Below are 8,460 nucleotides of genomic sequence, written 5' to 3'. Positions count from 1 at the left end.
TATTGTTTTCCTCTCTAACGGATGCTCTGACTTGTTGGCTACTTTGGGTGGCGTGAATTTGATGTGTTTGCTGACCTGTAAACACAGGAACATGCACACTCATTTGGGCTATATTATTTTTTATGAATAAAAACGTTTTCTTGCTGCTAACCAGAGGCTCAATATAGTTGTGCCCTCAATTACAAAATTAGGAAAGTGATGTGTATTTTTAAATTCCCGAGCCACTAAGAAAGCTGTACCATATCATCAGCGGGAATCAGACATGCCTCCCTTGCTACCCTGACCCACAGAAGCCAATAACTACACCTCTTTCCCTCTCCTCATCTTCCCATCCAAAATGAGTCTTATGGCCAAATACAAATTGAACTCTTACTGAGTCTCCAGATGTGCTCTGACTCAAATCAAGGAAGAAAAAAAGAATTCTACCTCAGATTTTTTTTTTTTTTTTTTTTTTTTAAGAGCTGCCTTTTGGAAAAATCGATGGCAATTTGGAGGCGTAAAGCACAGCTGTGTGGCCAACTGTGTTGCTGACGCTGGATCTGAACGCTCCCTCAGGTTCCGTCCGGGGCTGACATTTAACTTGACCTTCTCAGGACAAGAGGTTAATTTCTGAAGTATTAGGGTTATGAAGATTAATTTGTGAAGCTGCTTATAATTAAGATGCCTGTGGCTCTTGCGTCTGGGCTGGAAACAGCAGACATTAATGATGATAATCTGCTTTCTCCCCAGATAACTGAGGGCTGCAGTTTCCAGCTCCACCAATTCCTCTGTGGATTGTTCTCATTTTTCAGGCTCCTGGAGAAAAGATTGGTGACCTCTATAAACACACTCTTCCCTGTCACCTGAGAGGGAAAAGCCAACGAAAGACCTTACCGAAGTGTCTCATGAATTCATTCTTTCCTCTTAAGTTTGCTGTAATAATTACAGCAAGAATTTCTGTGGAGCCAGGCTCTGTGCTAAGCGTGTGACGTACATTGTTTCACCTTAATCTTCCCAGCAATCATGGAGTAACCGTTTTATTCTCTCCATCCTGTGGGTGACTGGGAAGATAAGATACCTTTTGCAGGATCACATGGTATGTTGGCAGAACTAGGACCTAAACAGTGGGTTCCTGTGACTCTAACGTCTGCATTTTCAGCTCTTATGCTGGCCTATCTCCTGAAGAGGTTTGGAAGTAATGACAGTGCTCACTGCGTAACAGGTGCTGTTGTAAGTGATTTAATCTCACGCTAATCAGAATGTCATTGTCATATTATCTCCCTTTTACTGAGTAGGGCAGTAAAGCTCTGGGAGATCGAGTTCCTCTATAAAAAATAGATCTTGATGTGGCATGGGGAGGCAAAATGTAACTGTACATTGTTTAACTCTTACGGAGACGGTTCTAGAAAGGGCTTTCTCCATCCAGGCTACAGGTTAGATACACCTAATGAGGCCCCAGTTACAGAGATTTTCAGTGAGTTGTATTGGGTTGAGACTTGGGTCTGTATTTTATAACACTCTCCAGGTATTCTCATGGAAAGCTGGAGCTGAGATTCACTGTTCTAGATAAGAAATGGTCTCATAGGAAGAGAAAGATAAAAATGCTATGTACTGGGTGGTGGGAAATAGCTCAGTGGTAGAGCGCATGCATAATATGCATGAGGTCCTGGGTTCAATCCCCAGTAACTCCATTTAAAAAAAAAAAACAACACTATGTGCTTGTGGTTAACGGTTGCTGTTCTAAGCAATGATGAGTTGTCTCAATCAATGCTCATTACTCATTCTTCTCTTAAAGAAAAAGCAAAACTGAAATTTAGAGTTATTTAGAAGGTGTTGATGCTGGTTTAATTAGCTAACTTCCTAGAACCCGATTAATCAGGTCTAGTGCCTCTGACACGTAGTTACAAGGTCCACCATTCCCGTGACTTGTGATTTATTACTTAGATCACAAGGGACCATGAAAAGCCCTAATTAAGAGCCTGTCATTTGAACTGGCCTCAGAGCCTGATTTTCAGTTCTTTGGACTTGCCTGGCCTCGCTGAGTTCCGTCAGTTTCATCAGGGTCTGATGGCCTGAGAAGCATTTGTCTTGCTCCCTCTTCTTTTCTTCTCCTTTTCCCTTCCCTTCCTCTCCTAATTCTTCCTCCAAGGGTGATTCATCTCAGAGCTTCAGCTGAAGGGGAAGGAGTTAGAAAATAGAATGAAATAAACAACAGATCCATTCAACGTCTTTGTTGTGCAAAATGCACCCACAATGCCACAAAGCTGGAGGAATACAGATCTTTTGTCTTCATACTCATACAGCAGTTACAGGTTTTAGAATCGGAATTCTTGGGTTTCCATCTCAGCTCTGTACTACTAAAGTCTCTTATCTGCTTGACTTCTAGGGTACAGGATGCTCTTAATAGATTTGTCATGTATGAAACATTCCCTATATATTTAATTTTAAGTGTTAACATTGCTATGCAAAGTGGCTTTATTTTAACTTAACATTTCTGGCCATCGAATAAATATTAGCACTTCTGAAAACTCAGGGAATTCAGGAAAAACAGAAACAATAGGTTGAAGTTAGAAGTGCTGTACCAAGTTACACTGATGCGATTAAAGGGCAGGTAACATGTAATTTCCCTGAGTTTTTCATTTCTTAGGTTACACGTCTGTCATGGCTTGTGTGCTTCACTGTTGCTACTGAACACAAGTTGATGTGCCCAGCATACAGTGAGGCCAAGCAAACCGACACCTGAGTTTGGAGCAGAAAAAGGTTATTGCATCGCCAAGCAAGGAGAATGGTGACTTGGGCTCAAAAGCCCTCAACTCCTTGATGGTTTCTGGGGAGAAGTTTTTATAGGCAAAATTTGGGGTGAGAGCTGCAGGGTGTGTGACTTCCTTCTGATTGGTTGGGGGTGAGGTAAGGGGAGAGTGCTCCAGGAATCCCGTGCTCAGCCTGAAGTTACCATCCTCCACCTGGTGGGGGCCTTAGTTCCTGCAGAACTCAAAGATATTGTTACATATATTCCTTGAGGAGGGACCAGGATCCTGCTTTAATCACTGCACTGTTGTTTCTTGACTGCTCCTTTTTTGTTCTGTGTGCCCTTACTTCCCTGATTAGCACCTGTTTGACTCTGCCCTTTGGAACTCAGGAAAGTCTGGGAGGCTGAAGCCTTTCTCCTACAAACAAGTAACGGGGGACATGGAAAGGCTGTGTACCCAGGAGGGCCCCACAGTTCAGTTTCACTGTGTCCACAGAAGGCACCATGTAGCATTGTGATCCAGAGAAACAGACTGATGGCGTGCTTTTGAGATATGTCTCTAAGAGTTACAGAAAACCAGGGACCGTGTAGGAGATCATGCAGAAACAGTGCAAAGGGCTGGTGACCGGAAGACCTGACTCTGGAACTTACTGTGGGTCGACTGGAAAAAATGCACAACCTAGAAGTTGAGAATTAGGTTTTATTGGGCAGACTTTGTGAGGATTTCAAGCCCCAGAGGCAGCCTCTCAGATAGATCTGAGGGACTGCTCCAAAGAGGTAAGGGAGGAACCAGGTATATAGGAGTAGTTGGAACAGCAAAGATTACTGTTAAAGAAAATCGGATATCTCAAGTTAATGAATTTACCACTTTTCTATGGATGGGAAGATGCAAGAATCTGGGCTTTGATATGCACTTTAGCTATTTGTGGCCAGTATCTTGTTCTTTCCCATCCTGAGTCCCCTCAGGGGGCACCATTGGGGCAGCAGTGTCCTACTGGTCTCTATCCTGAGTTCCCTCTAGCTCACGGTTGAGGGTGGGGATGGTGGTGGTAGTGGCTGATGGCTTGATGGCCGTGGCATCTTTGTTTGCTGTTATTGTCGGCAGCATTTTTCATTCACATATGTGATGTTGGACAGATGATCTAACTTCTCTGCACCTCCGTTTCTTAATCTATACAGTATTGGAGAAGAGGAAAGCAGTGGGTTGGGCGAAGTAGGTGGTTCTTCACATGTGGTCTGAGGACCACTGGCATCAGCATCACCTGGGAATCTGTCAGAAATCTCACTTCTCAGGACCCGCCCCAGACCTCCTGGGGCTGGGGCCCTGTCATCTGTATTTGAGCAAACTCACCGGGGGATTCTGATACACGCTGTCTTTTGAGAACCACTGAGCAAAGGCGTATTTTTGTCCTATCTATAGGTTACGTTCTAGATGGCTTTCATTGATTTTTCAAATAATTAGAAGCTGCTAAGTATTTCATGTATACAGAAAATACTGTATCTTTTATTTAGATGACTTGATACTGTTGCAGAAGCGAGAATGGTCATGTTCCAGGTCTTGGGCGAGTTCCTGGGATGGGCTGCCAAGTAAAGGTCCTTGGCTTCATGCGGGAAAGAATTCAAGAGGGAGCCAGAGTAAAGTGAAAGCAAGTTTATTCAGAGAGAGAGAGAGACGTGCCATAGACAGAATACAGGCTGTCTCAGAAGGTGAGAGCACCTGGGTTGTGGGGATGGTTAGTTTTTACGGGCTGGTCAATTTCATAGGCTAACAAGTGACAAGATTATTCCAATTGTTTTGGGGAAGAGGCAGGGATTTCCAGAAATTGGGCTTCTGCCCGCTTTCTGGCCTTGTGTGATGAGTCTCAGAACTGTCATGGGCCTGGCGGGTGTGTCATTTAGCATGCTAATGTATTATAATGAGCATATAATGAGGCTCAAGGTCTCCTGGAAATTGAATCTTCCGGCATCCTGGGGCTAGTAGGTTCTAACCACTTTCTGTCATATCCTCAACAGCTGGGCTATGTCATTCTTCTAATGGTTGTGTTGTGCCCTGCCCCCTTCCCTCCTGTCTCAATACCATTTTAAAGCTGGGTTATCATTGGACTGGATGAGTACATGCTAATAGGTATTCCCAGTTGATAAAATTCCAGCTAAATGTGCTTAAGAATAGAATTCTAAAATGTCAGAAGGAACCTTCAAGTTACTTAGGCCAATTATCTCCAGCTGCCATTTTAGAGTTGAGGAAACTGAGGCCCAGAAGGCTCTATGACCTTGACATAATCTCATAGATGAGACGTAAGGCTTTGAAAGACTTGAGCCATAGGCTAGGAACGATCATGCCATGTTACTATTTTGTAGTGGATAGACAGTGCCAGAGAGCTACCAGAGCAGCTAAATTGATTTAACACCTGTGTGCACACGCAAACCAGCAATTAGGAAACAGTGTGTGGCCGATTTTGACATGTATGAAATTATAGGACCAATTACTTTTTACAAGTCAACTCATGACAGTCATTTCAAACAAAGCCGACCATGGAATCTGTTCCTTAAGGACACGGTTGACAGAATGTCTGTGCATTTAAACCTCATTTCATTTTCTGGAGAGCAGATTTGGGAGGGTGAGCTGGAAGGGTAGACTGACGATGCTAATTTAAATTAAGGATTTATTGTTTTCGAGGTTGCTTCCTTGGGGAAAAAAAAAGTACCGTCAGTTAAATAATCAGTGCTCTCCAGTAGGCTGTAGTAGAAGGAATGCTGTTGTAGCTACTCAGAGATGTAAGTGCTTCTTACCCTTGTTATTTCCCCACTTCCCCTTACTGTTAATCATTTGTAGGATCTTGAGAAAATTACTGAGCCCTCTGGACCTCAGTAGACCTCTGTGTTCAACAAGCATATTCATACCTATAATTTCTCAAAGCAGAGAGTAAGATCAAGTGATAACTTAAGAAACAAACAAACAAACAAAGAAATTAAATGGAGAAATTTAGTTCCAGAAGACTCATCCAGAAGTCCCTATAAACATGACACTGCTTGTTGGGTAGAAAAATTACTGAACTAAAAGGCCTAGTTGCAAATCAGTCAGTTACTACCCATACGACCTTTGGACCCTCAGTGTTACAGGAAGAAAAATGGTCTCGCACATCGGTTGAAGTTACCTGATTTATTACAGTAAAGTACCCGGGACAGCACCCAGCACACTTGCTGGGTCATGAGTACAATTAGTAAGAGGTAGACAGTCCCATCAGAAGGCTGCATGGAGACTTCCATCTGTGTCCATCAAAAGCGTATCTGTTCCAGGGCTTGCCTTCTTGGCAGAAATAAGTCCACAACTGGTGGAAACACCCAAAACAGTGGTTTTTGAATATTGGATGTCAGGCCAAATCGGACTGTGATTCATGAGAGAAGGCAAACCAACAAAGTGAACGCTGTGTACCACACCTTTCTTCCTAGAATCACCTTCTCCACAGTGGCTCAGGAAGGAAGAACCCACAGAGCTCTGCAGTCTTGCCTAGTAGATGATGAGACAGAGATCAGAGCTCAGGGATGCTGAGACAGCTGGAATTTGAGGTGTGGCACGCTGGGCAGAAGCTAGCTTCACAGATGGGAAAAGAAAGCACATTCTACAGATACCTGCAAAAGACTCCTCTTAAATCTTTGAATGACAGTATGTATACATGTGGGGTGAAATCCCATGAGACTGGGCAAAGAAGAGCTGGCAGGGAAGGAGTGATTACAGGGGAGCTGAGGCTGAAAGTTCATGCCGAGCAGGAGGCTTTTGCATTCCCGCCAGCTGGAGTGGAGAGACATCACTGAATAAACATAGACTTTAGTGGAGATGTCAGGATGCTAACACTTTCAGAGTGGAGATAAATTAGCCCTCGAGTAAAGGCTACGATAGATGTTCCCTTAAAAGCTTATAAACAAGCCTTGAACACATCAGCCAGATTTACAGTAACTGCTAAACTGCCTGACAGAACAAAATCCTGTTCTCTTTCAGGAATTCAGTAAAAAATTCAGTAGGCAACAACATAAAATCCCTAATATCTGACATCCATCAAAAATAAACACATGAAGAAAGAAAATATGAGTAATATATAGGAAGAAAATCACTGAATCTCAAAAGTTCCAGGAGCAAGACAGAAATGATAGAAATAGCAGATAAGGACTTAGAAACAGCTATTAGAAATGTGACTTCTAGGACTAAGGACAAGATTTAAAGGAAACTATGACATGTTGAGGAGAGAACGAAAATATGAAAGCGAACCAAATGGAATTTCATTTAAGAATTTAAATGATACAGGGTATTTTTTTCTTACCAAATAATAAATTAGACATTTCTAACAAAAAATATCAAGAGTATCCCCAAACATTTGGAAACTAAACACACACTTCTAAATAACCTGTAGGTCAAAGAAGAATCAGAAAAGAAAATGAGATTTATTTTCAACCAAGTGCTAAATGAAAATGAGAACACAAAATACACAAATTGCAGGATGCATCCAAATCAGTGCTCAGAGGTATATTTATAGTTTTAAATTATATTGGAGAAAAAGAAAAATCTCACATAATAATTGATTTCCATCTTAAGAAGCTAAAATACAAGACCAAATTAAATCCAAGAGTAGAAAGAAGAAAGCAGTAAAGATACTAGAAAAAATTACTAGAATAGAAAATAGATCAATGGAGAAAAATAGGTGAAACTGAAAGCTTGTTCTTGGAAAAGGTCAATAAAACAGACAGCAAACAAGCATCTAGCCAGAGTGGTCAATAAATAAGAGGGCATGAATTTTCAGTATCAGGAGTGAACATGGGGTTATTTGCACACATTCTACAGACAGTGAAAGGATAATAGAGAAAAGTCATGCTCAACCAATTGTATGTCAACAAAATTGACAACTTAGGTGAAATGGACAAAGTCCGTGAGAGAGATCTATTTTTTTTATCCAAAGTGACCCCAGAAGAAATGGGCTGAATGACCCTATATAAAGTTAAGGAAATTTGATTTTAAAATACTCCCCTTATTAAGTACAATACGATATCTTGGACTGGATCTTCAGACGGAAAAAGGATGTTAATAGAAAAACTGATGAAATCTGAGTAGTCTGTTGTTAATGCTCCAGTGTAATTTTTGTACTTTTGCACATGTTCCATGGTTGTGTAAGATGTTAACATTATGGCAGTGGCTCTCCACCAAGGATGATTTTGTCCCCCAGGGAACATATGGTAATGTCTGGAGACATTTTTGGCTGTCATAACTTGGTGGACGGTGCTACCAGCATCCAGTGGGTAGAAGCCAGCACACTGGTAAACATCCAACAAGAAATGGGACAGCCCCACAGCAGAGGATTATCTGGCCTGAAATATCAATTGTACACAGGTAGAAAAAGCCCATATATGGTAAAATTAGGTGAAGGATAAGCGAAGATTTGGTACCATCTTGATAACTTTTCTGTAAGTCTAAAATTAATCTAAAATTGAATGTTTATTTAAGAAAATGCTTCCCATGAAGAAAACTCCAGGGTCATCTTGCTTTATTGGTTGATTCCATCAGACACTCAAGAAATAAATAGTACTAATTCTATACAAGCTCTTTCAAAAAAATGTAGGCAGAGGAAATATTCTTACTCATTTTCTGAGGCCAGCAAAATCTTCTCTCCCCTTCTCTCCACTTGCTTCTTTTTCTCTCCCCTCCCTAATTCTTTTCCTTATCTTCCTCTAAATACTTTGTGTCA

General features: G+C 41.6%; 1 non-coding gene across 1 annotated transcript; it reads left to right on the top strand.

The window, feature by feature from the left end:
* The first annotated feature begins 1,600 nt into the window (after positions 1-1,600).
* Positions 1,601-1,670, top strand: TRNAI-AAU (transfer RNA isoleucine (anticodon AAU)). Its single transcript has one exon. It is a non-coding gene; the product is annotated as a tRNA-Ile (tRNA).
* The last annotated feature ends 6,790 nt before the right edge of the window (positions 1,671-8,460 follow it).

This window comes from Camelus dromedarius, chromosome 17 (genome assembly GCF_036321535.1).
Source record: "Camelus dromedarius isolate mCamDro1 chromosome 17, mCamDro1.pat, whole genome shotgun sequence".
NCBI lineage: Eukaryota > Metazoa > Chordata > Mammalia > Artiodactyla > Camelidae > Camelus > Camelus dromedarius.
Note: the sequence above shows the minus strand (reverse complement) of the source record. Positions and strands in the feature narration are given on the sequence as shown.